This window comes from Emys orbicularis, chromosome 7 (genome assembly GCF_028017835.1).
Source record: "Emys orbicularis isolate rEmyOrb1 chromosome 7, rEmyOrb1.hap1, whole genome shotgun sequence".
NCBI classification, from domain to species: domain Eukaryota; kingdom Metazoa; phylum Chordata; order Testudines; family Emydidae; genus Emys; species Emys orbicularis.
In genome coordinates, this window is record NC_088689.1 from 8,703,125 (window position 1) to 8,720,953 (window position 17,829).

The 17,829-nt window shown below is 44.4% G+C and overlaps 1 protein-coding gene across 5 annotated transcripts in view; it reads left to right on the forward strand.

The window, feature by feature from the left end:
• Positions 1 to 3,528: 3,528 nt before the first annotated feature.
• Positions 3,529 to 17,829, forward strand: part of ADD3 (adducin 3) — a 173,293-nt gene continuing 158,992 nt past the window's right edge. For 4 of the 5 annotated variants that reach the window (XM_065408680.1, XM_065408685.1, XM_065408687.1 and 1 more), the window contains exon 1: positions 5,944 to 6,011. The gene's annotated coding sequence lies outside the window, so the exon portion shown is untranslated. Of the gene's footprint in view, positions 3,591 to 5,943; positions 6,012 to 17,829 lie in introns of those variants that run through there. The other variant, XM_065408681.1, reaches the window with a different exon arrangement.

Consider the following 17,829-nt stretch of genomic DNA (forward strand, 5'->3'; position numbering starts at 1 on the left):
AAAAAAAAAAAAGGAGTTAACTCCCAAGGAAGTCTTACAGCTGTATTTATTTCTGACTAGATTATTACTGGACTCAGTGATGATATGCTGCTATCTCAGTCTACAATGGTTTTGATTTGTTTCACTTGTCAAGGTTTTTGAACTTTGAGTCTGAACCTCAAAGAAGATCACTTCTGGCTGGAAGACTCTATTACCAGTTCCTTTTATTCTGGATCAAGCTGTTGCATTTCCCACACAAAGCCTAAACAATTATTTTTCCTGGTATAATACATTCCTTCTATCCTCCAACTGGACAGAGATAGCTATAAAAGATCTCTATTTGCTGCATCACCCAAAGGATTCATTGCATAACATGGAACTTGCTAAACTAGAATGGGTCAAGTTTAGCTAATCTGTGTTGCCCTATGACAAATCCTTATATGGAAGGAGCAAAACCTCCATAATATAACTAACTGTGAAATTCTATCCCATGCAGGGAAAGTTTCTTCTTGGGCTCTGCTTATAATCAGCCTATGTCCTGAATAATTAGCATTGGTCATCCCTGTAACTTTGTTCCCCAACTAATATAACTGCAGAAGCTATCTTATGCACAAGAGATGCAATTTCGTCCTACAGTAAAAACCCAAGCAAGGACCTCCACAATACTAAAGCCCCGCTGTGGGGCTGCCTACATGTGAGAGGGATGCCTCTGAAAATCAGTTCTGGGGGACTTGATCAAGGTCACACAGGAAGTCTGTGTTTCAGCCTGTAATATAATCTGATTCCCAGCCTACTGCTTTAATCACAAAACCATCCTTATACTCATAACCATGATTGAACTTTTGCATTTCTCAAGTTTTTCATGGTCAAAGTTGGAATTTTAATATTTTATGAACATAGGAATTTGCAGTCGATTTATTTTATTTTTAAGAACAAAATAAAAAGGGAGGAAATAAATGTGCAAGATGCGGTGATATTATTTTGCACAATTCCATAAATTTTACACTGCATTACTCGATGAGTATGCAAAAACCCTCACTACTTCAAAACTGTACAGAACAGCAGGTGAGCTCTATATTGTATACGTATATATATTTACTGTACATGCCAAAAGTTGATTTTAATTGCTTGTAACTTTAAAATATGTAAATGTTTTATATTAATTTTTAAATATATAAAGTTATTTTAAACGTGTTTCAAACTTCTCTCTACATATTCATTGTACTTATATGCCCCATTAATGCAGTATCTTAGCATCCCATTGGGATCTAGCCACATGGGAAATTAGAAGTTTTTGTCCTTCATCCTACAGTTTTGTATGTGAGTAATTTTACACATGAGCTGTCCCACTGATTTTAATGGGCACTTGTGCACGTTTGCAAGAATGAGACCTTTAAGAGCAGCTATTTTTATGTCCCATGTATAAAAAGTCTCATTTTTTAAAAACATGAAGAGTATATATTTTCCACCACTCAAAATGGCTGGTGGATATTGCTCAAACTTTCAAAAAACAAAACAAAACAAAAATGTAGTTTGAGAGACATCATAGACAATTTCAGCCCCAAACTAGAATTTTGAGAAAGTTATAAGCAACTGAAAATGGGGTTATAGTAAAGGCTACATTACCATTTCAACTACAGAGCCTTTTCTATAACGAGAATATTCACATATCATGCACATTCCTTATACATTTAACCACTCTGTCTTTTTTGTGTGCCTCCCCATAATGTCACCACTTTTGGTGCCAGAGCCTTCTCCTCCGCAGCTCGTTCCATCTGGAACAGCCTTCGGCTGTCTTTCAGCTTCATCAACTCTCTATCTCGTTTCAAATTTCATCTCAAAACTTTTCTCCCTATGCCTCTTAATGTCTTTCTCTCTTTACTATTGTGTAACACACTGTTTCTCAAAGACCGGTCCGTGGACCGGTGCTGGTCCATGCTAGCTTCCTTACTGGTCCCAGAGATTTCCCTGACAGAGTTTAGGAAGGCAGCAAGTGAGAATCTGGTATCAAAAGGTTGAGAAATACTGTAGCATATTGCAGATCACACGTATATTACGTAGGTAACTATTTTTATTATTAAACCTATAATTGCTTATGTCCATAAGTAGGACCTTACCAAATTCACGACTGTGAAAAACGAGTCACAGACCATGAAATCTAGCTATTGAAGGTGGGGGGGGGGGGGGGGCGCAGTATTGCCACCCTTATTTCTGTGCTGCCTTCAGAGCTAGGCAGCCAGAGAGTGGCAGCTGCCAGCCAGGCGCCCAGCTCTGAAGGCTGCACTGCCGCCAGCAGCAGCGCAGAAGTGGGGATGGCATAGTATGGGGGGGGGTCATCACTTTTGGGGAGCCCTGGACCAGCCTTATGAGTGGGTGATGTGGGCAACTGCCCAGGATGCCTTGGTGGGGGGGCACCATGGTCATCCCCCCCCCACACAGCTAAGAGTCCGTCCTTTAACCCCTGAGCACTGTGTCTGGAGCTAGGGAGGGGCAGGGCTGGGGGCACCCTGGCCGTGGGCTCTGTCCATGCACTGGGCTCCAGCTGCTAGTCCTGGCTGGACTGGGAAGGGACAAGACTTCCTCTTCCCCTGAACAGGTTACACCCACATCCGGGAACTCCTCCCAGCTGCAGGAAGCTCTGCGGCTGCTGACTGGGAGCCCAGCTCTGAAGGTAGCACCACCACAAGCAACAATGCAGAAGTGAGAGTGACAATATCATATCATGCCACCCTTACTTCTGTGCTGCTGCTGGCAGCAGCACTGCCTTCAGAGCTGGGCTCCCGGCCAGCTGCCGCTATTCTCTGGCCGCCCAGCTCTGAAGGCAGCACCACCATCAGCAGCAGCGCAGAAGTAAGGGTGGCAATACCGCAATCCCTTTACAGTAGCCTGGCAACCCCCCCCAACCTGCTTTTGGGTCAGGACCCCCTCTGTTATCACATCGTGATATTTCAGATTTAAATATCTGAAATCGTGAAATTTAAGATTTTTAAAGTCCTATGACTGCGAAATTTCTCAAAATGGACTGTGAATGTGGTAGGGCCCTATCCATAAGGCAATTCATTCACATGGAAGATGCTACATATTATTGTTTATTGTTAGTCCCTGGAACTGCATTGCACTGTCACTATTCTTTCCCCATACACAGTATTTAACAAGTAAAGATGACAAGGAAAATATTCAGGCAGAATATATGGCAGTTTATAACATTTATCTGAAGAGTAGCAAAGATTCTTTTGAAAGTGGGCAATTCCAGCTTTTCACTGAGTCATGGTCAAGCTTTTACTCAATTACACACTTAATATTAACCTTGACCTCCTCTGTTTATGCCATTTTCCCAGTCCAACCTCCTACTGTTTCCCGTATTTTGGGAAGAGGCGACAGGGGCGGGAGGAGCGGAGGAGAATCATGTCTCTTTAAGAAAAATGCTTCTTTGCTCATGCCAGCGCCTAGTGGTAATATAGAGCCTCTCTAGTAAGTAACACACTTTACTATCCTCCAGCTTTGGAGCTGCTGCAGTGTGTCTGTGCAGCACTGCAGAATCCCCACCTACAGAAGGAAAAAACACACACACACAGACATTGGTCAAACAGGAAGCCCTGGACGGCCGTTTGGTAAGTAAACTAGCAAATCTTGTATCCATTTCTTAAACAAATATGTAAAAGGTGGGGCGGAGGGGGGATGGGAAAGGTTGTTCACACACATTTGAAATAGATTATGCTGCATGCTGCTTTCTGCCGCTCTCCCTGTGTCTCTCAACTGCTGGAGAGACAACTCCCCCTTGTCTGCCCTCAAAGCACTTTTTGCAGTGTTAATCAGCATAAACTTTCATGCAACAAGGAATTTGGGAAGAGGGAGATTTTTTTAAAAGAGAGAAATATCCAGCTTTTTCCTCCGATCGCAGAGCCAAACATGGCAAGTCAAACGACATAATGCCATCATGTGGCTGGCAAAATCCCCATGTCCTGAAGCATCAAAAGGATGTGCTGATTTTTTTTTCAATTATCTGAAATAATCTGGGGGTGAAGGAGAGAATAAAGAGGAGTTGAGCTCTACACTCCCAGATCTTTGGATCAGCAATCGGAGGGGCGGGGGGAGAGAAAGAGAAACTGGGGGAAGATCCGTGTGCCAGGACAAGCCTTATGCTTTACTCCACCCCCCAAAATACAAGAGGGTTGGGGGAGTTTGCACCATCCTGTGCGGGAGGATGGAGCGAGTAGTGAGTGCTGGGGGAAGGAAGTGTGGGTGTGCCGGTGTCTGTGTGAGTGGTATCTGTGCATGCGGGAGATGGAAAGAGTTGTATATGGAGGAAATGGAGTGCAGTGTGTGCATGCTGGGTGTGAGCTGTGTGAGGAGGAATAAAATTGCGAGAAATGGATTGAATTTGGGGGAAGGCAGAAAGGTGCCTGGGGAAATCATTCGAATTGTGGGCAGGGGCTGGACGGTGCCGGGGTCAAATGGGTTGAATTTGGAGAGGGGAAATGAAGTTTGTATGGGGGAAATGAAATTAGATGGGGTGGAGGGATTGATTCAATATATGGGGATAGAGTGTGAATCGGAGAAATGGGAGAGAAATTAAGCGAATTGACTGCAGGGTGAAAGCTGGATTGAGGAACTGAGTTGTGTGTGGGGGAAATGGGGTAACAGTGGAGTTTTTAGGGGGCATGGAGTAAGCGGTAGGAATAAAATGGGTTGGGGTAATTGAAGGCGGTGTGCAATGAGGAGTAGGAATTAACTGGGTGGGGGTAGTTGCAGGGCCAGGGGGAATGGAGGGGTAGGAATTGACATAGGGGTAATGGACAATGGATGCATAGGAATTAAGTGAGGGGTATGGGTAATGCAGGGGATGGAGGGGCAATAGAAGGGTAGGAATTAACTGGTGGTAGGGCAATGGAGAGGCAAGAATTAATTGGAGCATAGGAGCACTGCAGGGGTGGAGAGGGCCTGGAGGGGCAATGCAGGGGTGGAGGGGTTCAGGCAATGCAGGAGCTGGGGGGCAGGAAGAGCAGTGTAGGTGGTGGAGGGATTGGGGCAATGCAGGTGCTGGGGGGGGGACTGGAGGAGCAATGCAGGGGTTGGACTTGGAGGGGTTGGGGCAATGCGGGGGCTGGAGGAGCAATGCAGGGGGTGGAGGGCCTGGAAGGGTGGGGCAATGGAGGAGTAGGAATTAACTGGATGATAGGGGCAATGCAGGGGCTGAGGGGGGGTCTGGAGGAGCAGTGTAGGGGGTGGAGGGATTAGGGCAGTGCTGGTGCTGGGGGATGGTCTGGAGGAGCAATGCAAGGGGTGAAGGGCCTGGGGGGGGGCAATAGAGGAGCAGGAATTAACTGGTGGTAAGGGCAATGCAGGGGCTGGAGGTGGTGGGGCAATGGAGAGGTAAGAATTAACTGTGGTGGAGGGGTTGGGGCAATGCAGGGGCTGGGGGGCGCGAGGAGCACTCGGGGATGGAGGAGTAGGATTAATGAGGGGCAGGGGTAATGCAGCTGGCTCAGGGGAGGACGTGTGGCCCCCCAGGAAGCCGCTCGCCAGCCGGGTGTGGAGGGGCGAAAGCCCCAGCGATCTGCGGGGTGTGTATGTGGGGGGAAGGCTGTGAGAGGTCAAAATTAACGGGCTGGTTAGGGGCCAGCGAGCGGAGGGAGAGAGGCGGGAGCGAGGGGCGGAGCAGCCCCGCCCCGCCCCGCAGGCTCCGTCATTGCAGAGCCCCCGCCTCCCTGCTCCCCCGCCGCCGGCCGACAATAACAGACAGCCCCTGCGCCCCTCCCCCCCAGCTCGGCTCCTCAGCCCGGCCCGGGGCGCTGAGCCGGGAGAGATTCAAACTCGGCCGAACGTTGGCGGCGCCCGCTGCGGGGAGGGGCGGGCGCGAGCGAGCCAATGGGGGTGGGGCCGCTGCCAGATAGGGAGCCGCCAGCGCGGGCTGCGGGAGGAGGAGCCCAGGTGTCCCTTCCTGCCACATCCGGAGCTGAGCCGCCCCGCCCCCGAGGTGCGCTGTAGCCGAGCAGCGGCGGGGGACGCACAAAGGCGCGCTCGCTCCTGAGGTAAACAAACGTCTCTCTCCTGCCCCCGGTCCTGGGGGGCGATTCAACACCCCCTCCCCCCCGCTGGGCGGGCCGGCCGGGGCGCCATGTGACCCCCCCCCCCGCGCATAGACTGTTATTTCCCTGGGGGATGCTCCCGCAGCTGGGGGCTGTGTGGGGCGCCGTTGGGAGGGAGCAGCGGGGGGGTGAGGGCTGCTGCTGCATCACTATCACCGCCCTGTGCTTATCCCTCCCCCATCTGCGGGGGGCGTTCACATTGTTACACGCCCCACGTGGGAGGCGCTGTGCCCATGCTCTGTGGAGCTGTGGGGGGGTTGCCTGGGAAGCCTGTGGGGAGCGTTTCAAGGGGGGCGTCTAGAGAGGCACTTCACATTGGTATATCCCACCACGTGGGAGATGCTTCCCCCCCATTAGCTCTGTGGGGTGATTGCCTGGGAAGTCAGCAGGGCTGGGGTGAGGGTTTCATAGTGTGTACGGGTGGGGTGTGATTTATTGGGCATTGCATGTGGAGATCCCCTTAACGAGGGTGTGAGTCAAACTCTTCCTGTGTCTTTTCCATCATTCAGTCCTGGGAGCTGGTTACCCTAAACTCCAGCTGGGCTGTGTGTCCTGGGTGTGTTTTGTTTTTTGTTGGGGTGGATGCTTGGGTGAGAAGGATGTCTTTTGGAGGGGGGAGAGGAGAGAAGTGGGGCTTTATGGCTCATCAAAATTTAGTTCAAAACATTGGCTCACAACCCCACTTGGTTCAAAATTAATGTGAACAAGGATGGTTTGTTTGTGGGTATTCATCTTGGGGTGGGTGGAATTGTTTCTGGGGCTGTTGCAATTTGAATGAGGAAATCCTAAATAAAAAGGAGGTATCTAAATGTCTGAAACATACCTAACAAGCTTCCTTTGCGTTCCTTTATAAAATAATCTAAAGTCTGTTTCCCTCCTGTTTCTTCCCAATTGAGTGTTGTGTCTGGATAGATCTTATGCAAGCATGTTGTGTTTACATGTATATGTGCACCCTGCTGGGGCTGTTGGGCTATGTAAATAAGTGGACTGAAAGGATTACTTGATGCCAACAGTATTTAGGGGAAAAGAGCGTATCACTGTGAATTGGCTGATCTAGGTTCCCTTGCACCCTCTGTAATTGTAAGACCTTTGCTTGCTCTATTGCTTCCATTGAGGCACCTTGTAAGTATAAGAACTTAGTAGTTGCCCATGGGCCATAGCCATCACTTTCACAGGTGTGAATGAATCATTTTCCATCCATATTCAGAAAAAGAAGTGGTATTCGTGTCGGTCCCTCCCCCATTCTTGTTAGGCTGAGTAATATGCTAGAGGTTGAAATGAAGTTGTTACTTTCATAGATATGAGTGTTACAGGGCTAATGTGGAACTTTATCCCAGTGAGGGAGTTTTCCCAGACAGGAGCTGCCGATGGAAATGTCTTTCTCTCTTTACTGCAATGCTGATCTAAAAAAAAGTTTAGGATTTAGATAAAATATCATCTGTGTTTGGAAAAAATGCTATATCAATATGTTGAGAGGCTTTAAACTATAAAATATTATCTTGAAAATAACTATAGTGATGGGTAACTTTGGTGAGTAGTAGTTCTTATTACTTAAACTTAGCAGCAACTTTTTCATTGGCATGGATACAGAGATCTTAAAAATTCTATTCTATTATATATAGGTTCTTATACTCATCACCATAGTATCTGAATGCCTTCCAGTAGTGCATTAAGTGTGACTAACATCTGTCATGTATGGTTCATTTTCTCTCATCCCCTCCCCAGGGGGAGAACTGTGTGTGTAGAGCAGTGTTTTGGTAGGGTTTGGAGTCTCATTTATTTTTAAACAGAGAAGGAAAGGTCAAAGTATGCCTGACATTTGGAGTGCAAGGTCATGAGGTTTATGATGGTCCTTGGTTCCTGTAGGGGTTTGTTCCACAGTCTCAGCTTGGACCCCAAGAAAGCTCGGTCTCCTCCAGGCCAGAAGTTTCACTATGCCTGAGGAGTGGATATGTCAGCCATGGTCTTCATTGCAGAGCTCTAGGCAATCTTTTAAATATGTTGGGACCACCAGCCCATTGAGTACCTTTGAATATAAGTACAGAGACTTGAACTTGACCAGAGATTCTATGGGAAGCTACTCTAGAGCACTCCTAAAGTAGGAACTGAATTGGCCAACTATGGGTGTGTATCTTCAACCAAAGGAGACTGAATAGTTTACAATTATGGTGCAAAATGCTTTCCTCTGCCTACTAGCTCATGTTGTCATACTCAGCTCTAGTTTCTACCAGCTCTTTCTTCATCTGTGATGTGATCTTGTCCAAGCACTGAACTATCTTGGTGGTAGTGCTACGGTTGTGTGGGGGTGAAAGAAAGGTAGAGCTGTGTGTAATCCACTTAATGCCGGTACTGTAGTTCATGGCATTTTACCTGTTCTAGTGGCTGGATATAAATGTTGAATAGGACTGGAGAGAGAATTGATCCATGTGGGACTTGACAAGTGAAGGGTCTAGTGGCAGAGGCATAGTGACCCATCATGATTCTTGGATTTAAATTATTTTAGTGTATTCTGCTGGACCTCTGCCACCTCTCTTAAATAGGACAGAAGTTTCTTATGGTCAGCAGTGTTGAGTGGTGTAGAAAGGTCCAGGAGGATGAAAATTGATGGCTGCCCATCATACGTTAACAGCAGGAGATCATTCTTCAGTGCCACTAAAGCTGTTTCTCTCCCATGTCCTAGCCTGAATCCAGATTTGTGCCAGTTCTAGGATATTGACTTCAACTAACTGAGCTTGTAGTTGGCCTTTGGTTTGGTCCTCTGAGCTTGCTCAGAAATTAGTTTGATCCCGGGCAGTAGCTAGCTAGAACTGATGTGTCCATGTGGGTTTCTTCAGTGTCTGTGATGCTATTGCATGTTTGAAGGAGGAAGGGAAGATTGTTTCCCTAAATGAGACATTGGCTATTTCAGCCACAAGTGCCATTGATTGCTCATGACTTTCACCTTTTAGGGTATTCACAGGTCTTGGGTTGAGACTCCTTTAGTGTGTCTAGTATTTCACGAGGAATATGAGAATGCAGACAAGTTGGTTGCTGGCTGGTAGGCAGAGCGTAGCCATGCTGTTTGCAAAGCCTTCCTGTGTGTGTGATCTGTTCAGTGAAGTAGCATGATAGATTCTGTTGTGGGCTGTAGGCACTCAGGTTTCGTGAACCGGTTTATCATCCTAGGATAGCTCCTTAGGTGGGATTTGGCAGCTTCAGTGGAGTGATAGGAAGGTTATGTTGGCTACTGTAATACAGCCTCAGCATAGGCTTCGAGAAATGTATATTTCAACCTGTTTCAGCCTTTGATTTCCTTGAGTTTCTGACCCTCTCTCTTCACCTGGTGTAGGGTGTCAGAAAACCAAGGAGATCTATGTGGGAAATGGTGAGGGAGGGGCTGTTTTGGGGGGCCAGTGTATTGATGGTTGAGGCTAGTGTAAGTGATAAATGATTCACTAGATCCTTGATTCTTTGTCCTACATGTAGAGTTCTTCCTGTCCTTTAGCATGCTTTGGAATTTGATGAGTGGCTAAGAGCCTTCATGGTCTAATCCGAGTCATTGGTCTTGTTGCCTGTTTGCTCAGAGAGCTCTGACTACTGTTTTTAATGAGGTGAGTCCAAGACAGCGTGCGCTGTTGACATTTAATCCAAAAACCAGGTCCAGACTATACTGGCTGTGTTGGCTGGAGCAGAGGTAACCCATGAAAGTTATAGGGAGGCAGTTGAGTCAGTGAGTTGTTGGGTTTTTGCATCTGCAGTATTGGTGTGAACGTTGAAATCTCCTAGGATGACAAGCCTGGGATATTACCTTGTCAGCTATGGACATGAATCAGGGAGCCCCTTTGTGAACACTTTGGTGTTCTGTAAATGAGCACAAAAAGACTAATCTTAGCTATGGTTCTGTTTCTGTTGTTCAAATGGATACATTTGAATGAACTTGTCTTACCTGAGGCACCTCTTTTGGATGTTTGAAGAGAAGATGAATGCAGTGATTCTTGTCTTTTCTGAGTCAGTGATAGGCTGAGCAGCCCAATACTATTCAATAGTCATGAACTAGCACAATGATTCTAGCCTTGAATTGCAAATGATGCAGGGGAAACTTTTTTAAATCCAGATGTAGTCACTGATATATATTTTTAATTTCATTAGTGGATTTTCCCCCCCTAAAAGCTTTTTTTAAACAAAATGAAAATTTTTATCTTAACCTACCCATCCGTGACTCATTTCCATTGAATCCAGCCTTTAAATGTACGTGTGACTCACCTGCTGGTGCACCCTCTGTTGGCTAGGCAAGGTGTAGCATGCTCTCCTCCTTTAGCACACCCTGCTGACAGCCCTTCCAGTGGTCTGCTGCTTCTTGCAAGTTGGCCTTCTCTCTGGATGTCAGAGTTCCATCCCTCCTAGCGTACCAATAGTCCGACAAATAGTAGTCTGTCAGCTTCACATTGGCCCTTCAGTCTGAGTCCGGGCTCACTAGTCCTTACCCCCATGGTACTGGGGTGAGGGTGGTTTTCGCTAAACCTTTCTTGGTAGGGGAACCCAGGGCTTCCCTCTCGACTGCCTATCCGAGGTTCCCTGGACAAGAAGACAGTGAAGGCCTGACTACACCAACCCCATCTGCCTCCCTGGACCACTTTCTACCTTGTTTTTTCTTGGATTTTTGCCTTAGCCTGTTTGTGGGCTCCTTGTATGCTCTCTGTACGCCTCTTCCAGAGCTTCTTAGCATTTTCTGCTATCCAGCTGGTTCTGCTGGAGGGCTGTTTTCTCCACTCCTCTCACAAGACAGCCCCTACTCAGCAGGAGTCTTCTGCTCCCTGTATGTCCTTCCACCAGTGTAAAGAATCCTGAGGGTAACTGAGTGACGCTGATTGTGGCCACAGGCTCCCATTAACCTCTTCAGGTCTAGTGTGAGGTTGGTACACCCCATCACAAAACTGTTCAGTTTTGTGTAGCAGGAAATGATAGGTTAAGATAGTGCCTTATATCCCAAGGTACACTACAAATTACAGATATACAGGAATCTTTTCAGATACCAATGAAATATAACCACTTCTGGAGGAAAATACTGCAGCTATTTAACATTTTCCAACACCACTACATAACAGCATAGAGCAGAAAATTGAGAAATCTATCCATTTGAAGTTACAAAGGAAATTAGGGTCCCACTCCTACAAACTGACCAAGTGGCCAGACTTGAGTCTATCACAGAGCTTTTCTGCTGCACCATGGGTTTTTCTTGCATTATGTTTTGTAATGCCAGTTGCCTTATAAACAAAATAATGTGTTTACTTTGTGCCAAATGATACAGCAATGAATAAAAGCTATACCATGACTCCTAGGGAATGAAAATTTATTACTTGAACCATTAATGTGCTTAGATTAACCACTGTGGCATATGGTCTTGGTTGTGTATCTACTTCATACAGTAACTTTCAGATAAATGGAATGTAGAGGAAATGCTTCCATTTTTCCTCCCCCAAAAAATTTCAAATGCACCAGTATTGTATGTTATCTAACCTCTAATGAAAGTTTAAAGTGTTGTTTCTTTTAAAATATGTCTCTAAATATCTTACTCATGTGTTTTTTATGGACAGTTTGTGGCTTGGATTACTAGTTAAGTGTGAAAAGATTAATAAACAGGAAAATGCTTAGAAGCTAATGGCTTTTCCCCCCCTATTTAAAAACATTAACTCTTATTCTTGTACTAACTTCTCAGTTTATACCTGAAAGCTTCAACCTGTTTGGGTATCAGGGTTGGATTTCCCCTTCCTCCTCCTCCTCACACCTTCACAATTCAGTATCTTCCACTTAATCAGAATAGCTGTTTTATCAAGACCTTGTCCTTGGAATTTATTTAAACTAATATTAACGAATGGTAATGACTGCTGCTTAATTGGGATGGTATTAACATAAATGCTGCTTATTGGAGACATAATCAGCTGGTATTAAGTGGTGATGGTTAAACACATTACAGAGGTCTCGTTCTCCACCTTGGTCTCCTAAAGGCCTTTTCTTCACTAGGAACAAAGCTAACATGGGGGAGTAAGAACATACTTATCATGTGGTAGCTAACACAGGGTAAAATCCTAGTGAAAACAAGTTGGGTTATGGTCTTAATATGTGTCAGCAAGTTAAGGTAAAGACCAGTGGGGGAGTCTGGGGTTTACCTCAACCTTCTAACTCATGTGAAAGCTATAACTTGCCTTGTCTCCACTAGGATTTTACCACGTTAGCCACACCGCCTTCCTAGTGAAGGTAAGGACTTGTAGCCTGCTACCGTTGAAATGAATGGGATTCTTGTGGCTTACTTGGGTGAGTGCAGGATTGTCAAAATGATTCAAATGAAGAAGAAATCAAGATGAAATGCAGAGGATCAAAAATTTCCTCCCATTTTGTTTCACTTTGATTCTCAATATCCTGCCCTGAGCATAGAGGGTGTCCAGTTTTAATTGTGGAAAGCAGTTTTAAACTGTCTGTTGTGCTGGCTCAAATAAGAGGATTCTATTGAATCACTTCTAAAGTTTGCTTTAGTTTTGTCTTTCTATTTCATGGAAAAGTACATTTTAACTCTAATCAATCAAATGTAAAGGCAATATAGACCGTGTGCATAGTGATGCATATTATTATTTATTACATACTCTTTGTGATATAGGTCAGCGGCCAACCAGGTCTGGGACCCATTGTGCTAAATGCTGTACAGATTTATGGTAAATGACTGTCCCTGCCCCCAAAGAGTTTACAATCTAAATGTGGTTGCATGTGTATTTTCCTTATAAATGGTACGGTCACTACCTTATAACCCTCAAAGTTGTACTCTTTTGGTTCAAATTTGGTATGCTTGCTCTTTAGCAGGAAGGGGTTTCTTTTAAGTTTAATCAAAAACAGTCAAGCCCTTTTTCAATATAAGGTAGTCCAGAAAATGCTTATTTTCTTTGCAGAAAAATACTTTTGAATTTAACAGCCCTACCATATCAGTGGAAGTTCATAAACGTGACATTTGGTAGTGATATAATCCCTAGGCTATAGATTTGCCTTTTGTTGGTCTGGGAATGATTTTGCCAGATTATAAAGGCATATAAATGTTACTTCATGTATATTCATTGTTACTCTTAATATTTGACATAATTCAGTCTCCCAAAGTTTCTTGGCAGTGTGTATACATATGTATATTAATGCACAAAATATGATGTGTAATTTTTTTTTAAATATATGGAGATATCCTATCTCCTAGAACTGGAAGGGACCCTGAAAGGTCATTGAGTCCAGCCCCCTGCCTTCACTAGCAGGGCCAAGTACTGATTTTTGCCCCAGATCCCTAAGTGGCCCCCTCAAGGATTGAACTCACAACCCTGGGTTTAGCAGGCCAGTGTTCAAACCACTGAGCTATCCCTCACCCCCAAGTGTAAGGTTGCTCTAGGCCAGTGGTTCCCAAACTTTAACAGCCCGTGAACCCCTTTCACTAAATTGTGAAATCTCGTGAACCCCCTCCTAAAAATGAATATTTTCAGGGATTTAAGTTTAAATTTCCTCAGTGTGATGGATGCCCCAGCTGCCCGGCCCCGCTCTTCCTGGGGCTCAGGCTGGGGTTCGGGCTGCCGGCTCCCCCGCTGACCACCAGGACTCGGACTGCCAGCCCCAACTGCCCGGCCCCACTCTCCCTGGGGCTCGGGCTGCCAGCCCTGGGTGGGGAGCGCTGTGGTTTGGGCTGCCGGCTCCCCTGCTGACCACCGGGACTCGGGCTGCCAGCCCCAACTGCCTGGCCCCGCTCTCCCTGGGGCTCGGGGTGTCTGCCTTGCAGCCAGGTCCCACCTGCTGTCTCCAATGCCCGGGGTCCTCTGTCCGCCTTTAGTGAAATTTTTCTGGCAAAGCCCCTGTAATGTTCTGCGAACCCCAGTTTGGGAACCACTGCTCTAGGCATAACATGCCTAACACACAACCACCAAAGCAAAGAAATAATAAAAAATTTTAAGGCATCTAACATGACATAACTTACTCCTTCAGCCAGACTCTCACTTTAACTCTAGAATAACCATCATGCAACATCAACAATAAACTGCAGCTGTAACTCTGTTATAGTAGGGATGCCAGCCTTTCAGCATCCCGTATCCCAAACTGCCTACCACCATAAACAGCCAGATTTCTCTTAGCCTTCTCCCCTGTTTTGCACTCTTCTGGAAAATCACACTTACACATATTTGGGGAGGGGATGGAAAGCTGGCATTCTTACTCGGACAGAGTTCAGGTGTGTTCTAGTGGTGACTGCTCTCTTGGAGCTCCTGGTCTCTGACAAACCAACAGTTACTTCAGAGGGGACCATGGTCACTTTGAAATTGTTCAGTGGGCTCAGGAGCCAGCAGAGGATCTTGGTGAAGTTGTTTAACCCATTCAGTAGCACAACTTCTAATTCAGTTGAATGGTTTCCCGTAGATCCTGGTCTTCAGCAAAACAGCTGCTGTGTTGAAGAACCTGGTCTCATGGACTGAAACTATTCAAATGGTTCAGGAGCACTATTGAACTCGCTGAACAGTTTCACTGAGCTCCTAGACAATGATGAGCCAATGGCAGCTGCTTCATAGAAGATCTAGGTTGTCGTAAATCATAATCTCCCTCAGCTAAGCGTGACACAAACCAAGTTGTGATGTAAAAACCTAATTATTTTGTTAATTTATTACATTACCCCAGAGAATCCACCAAATTCTCACAATGTACATTTTTTTAATGCTTTACAGTTTGCGATTTTTTTTAAATTAGTGGGGTTCAAAAATTTTGAGACTCAGTATGTGAACTTCTAGGAGGCCAGTTTTTAATTGACTAGAATGCAAACTAATTAACCAATTTAAAAAAAAAAACTTCAGAAAATGCAAGCTTTACTCAGAGATAGTGGTGGAAATTGGGGGTAGATATTCTGTTTTTTTTTTTTTTTTCTTTCATACAGAGATCTTGAACTTCTGCTTTAAATGCAAAACTGAACACAAGTTGAAATAAGGTGATGTGTTGGTACTGCCATAACAGGAAAAAAATTCTGTTGAACAGATGATGTTTTGGTATAACGAGGTCTTCGATGGTTCTTCCCACAGGGAGGACCTGACCATGTCCAGTTATCTACAGTGGGTGATCCCAGCATAAGCCCAATTTACCAAAAGGGGGCGGAGGCAGGGGTGGCTCTGCCCTTGGTGGGCCTCCTTAAGCTTCTCCAGATAGGTGATCGAAATGAAAGTCACAAACACTAATGTATTCAGGGATACTCCCTCCCTGTGGCTCCAGCAAAGAGGGGGGACAGTGAGTCTACACTGCTGCCTATGATTCAGCTACAACATGGGGGGAGATGTGGCGGGTTGTGGAAGTTGCTCTGGCTGGGTCTCTGAGTCAGGGTCAGTGTCCATCTTATCCTGGTAGTCTGTTGTACTGTCCTCAGGGTCTGGCTGAAGATCTCGTGGGTAGGAGTTCCCTCCACAGCTTCAGGAGTCTCTCCTGCGGTCTGCTGCTTAAGACAGTTTTGCTCTCTTTCCCCCGACTACTGCTTCCTCCCATTTAAAGGCCTCCTCCCTATCATACAAGATTGACAGGACCGGGAGGCAGGGCGAGCTCTTCCACCAGGGCCTCTCTGGCACCTTTTGTGTCCAGTGGGATCTATATACCCCATCACACTTGGGATTCTGTTGGATGCACATGTGTTAATAAAGTAGACTGAAATTTCAGGTTTAATGGGTATTATAGTGGTGCCCAGAGGGTCCAGTCAAGATTGAAGGCTCCATTGTGTTAGGTGCTATACAAACACATACTAAAAGATAGTTATTGTCCCCAAAGAGCTTACAGTCATTCAAAACCATGCTGCACAGTTCTAGAAGCAGATGTGATTCTTTGGGATTTCATATAGCAAGAATCCTCAAATGCATCTCTTGACTTGAGTTTATACACACATAGAGACAATGTTCTTCTAGTGATTTAAAATCTGTTATTTTCCTAAATCCTGCAGGATGCAATTGAGAAAGTTCACTGTCTACAATATTTGCCCATCTAACTGCAGAAGATACACTCTCCAAAGGTGATTCTAAAAAAATTATCATGCAGAAATTCATGCTGTCTTCTATTCTCCATTATGTAATCTCTGCCCCCATCAAAAATTTAAAATGATTTGTAGGGTATGAAAGAGTATAACTTTTGCATTTGATGGATATTATGGTGAATACAAGTTAGAATTCTTACTGGCCTGCTGATGGTATGGATTGAATATTTAAAATTTGTTGTTAGTCTTTTATACTTGATGCATGGCTGGCTTGGCATTCAAAGAAGGTATTCATGTTCTATGTTAAATATCTTTAAAAGACTGAGAGAGCACAGTTAAAATGCTTTGCAGATCTCTCCAACTAAGCACATATTTGGAACAAAGAAAATTCAGTTTGTAAGACTGAAGACCAAATGTGCAAAGTACATCATTCTAGTAAAATTTTCATTATTTTTTTTATAATAAAAAAGGATAGTTAACTCGAGCAACTGATTACGAAAAACTATATCCAGATGTCGTATATTTTCTTCTGCAGTAATCGGCAGTGGTAAGAGACAATTGGTAAGAGACAGGCCAAAGTACTCCTATAGCCAGCAAAACATGTTTTATGAGTTTTTTCTTATCAACATAATCAAACATCAAATAATAAACTAAACATTTGAGGGAGGGGAGCAGGGAGGAATCAGCAAGTATATCAGTTTTTTATTTTGTTTTTGAAAATTGTAACTTCATTTATATTATCTTCAATGCATTTATGTTGCTGGACTCCAGATAACATGATGAAGGGATACCTTTTGAAATAAAAGGCATGCTGTTTAGATCCCAAATAAAAGCTTCCTGGTGAGGTTTTGCAGTATGTGGGGTTTTTGTTGTGTATTTAAATAGTGTTCTATGATGTTGTGTACCTGAACACAGCAATATAGTGCTAGCATGAGAACCATGAATCAAAACTGACTAGAAATAATATTTGAAACTAAACAGCGTGGCTTTCTTATCCAAGCAGAATGAAGTGCAAATGATAAACAGCATAAAGTAAATTCAGTTTTTAAAAGTCTAAGGTTTTGGTGTTGCACTATTCAGATCTAAGAATCTTCCTGTATCCTTAAACAGGTGGCATAGTGGGAACGTGGATTCCATTTTTACATCCGTTATCTTCTGAGCCAACATACTTGGAAAAACTGAAATATTTGATTCTGTTCTTCTCTCTTCCCACTTAATATTGACATTTTTGTTGTGCTTTGCTTAAAGCTATGGTACTACTATAAATATTGGTCTGCTACTAATTAAAGTAATTTAATCACTAGGGGAAGTTAAATTCATTGAGTCAGGTAATATCTGATCTAGTTCATAAGAGAAAATATAGCCTGCAGCTTTGCATATATATGTTATGACACCATTCATTTTCCAGACTGACAATACTGGTTGCTGTAAGTCTGTAGTACTACTTACGCAATAATCCACCTTTGTAATGTTGTTGCCATTCCCAGGGGTTAAATTGAATTTCACTGACTCCCATTTCTACCTGTGCCAACAAAGGTTTTGTTTAAGTATACACGCAAACAATAAGGCTCTTTTATACAAGGTGACCTTTGATATATTTTGGCTTCAGATATCACTGGAACATGTTGTAAAGATTTTAGTTACAGCCCCCACTTAACTATACCATGCCAGTGGTTAGCTGTCAAAACTCGTTTGAAGAAGAAAGTAAAATATGTTTTATTTGCCTATTAAGGTTATGTAGAGGTCATTTGTTAGGAGTTTATTCTCCCTATAATA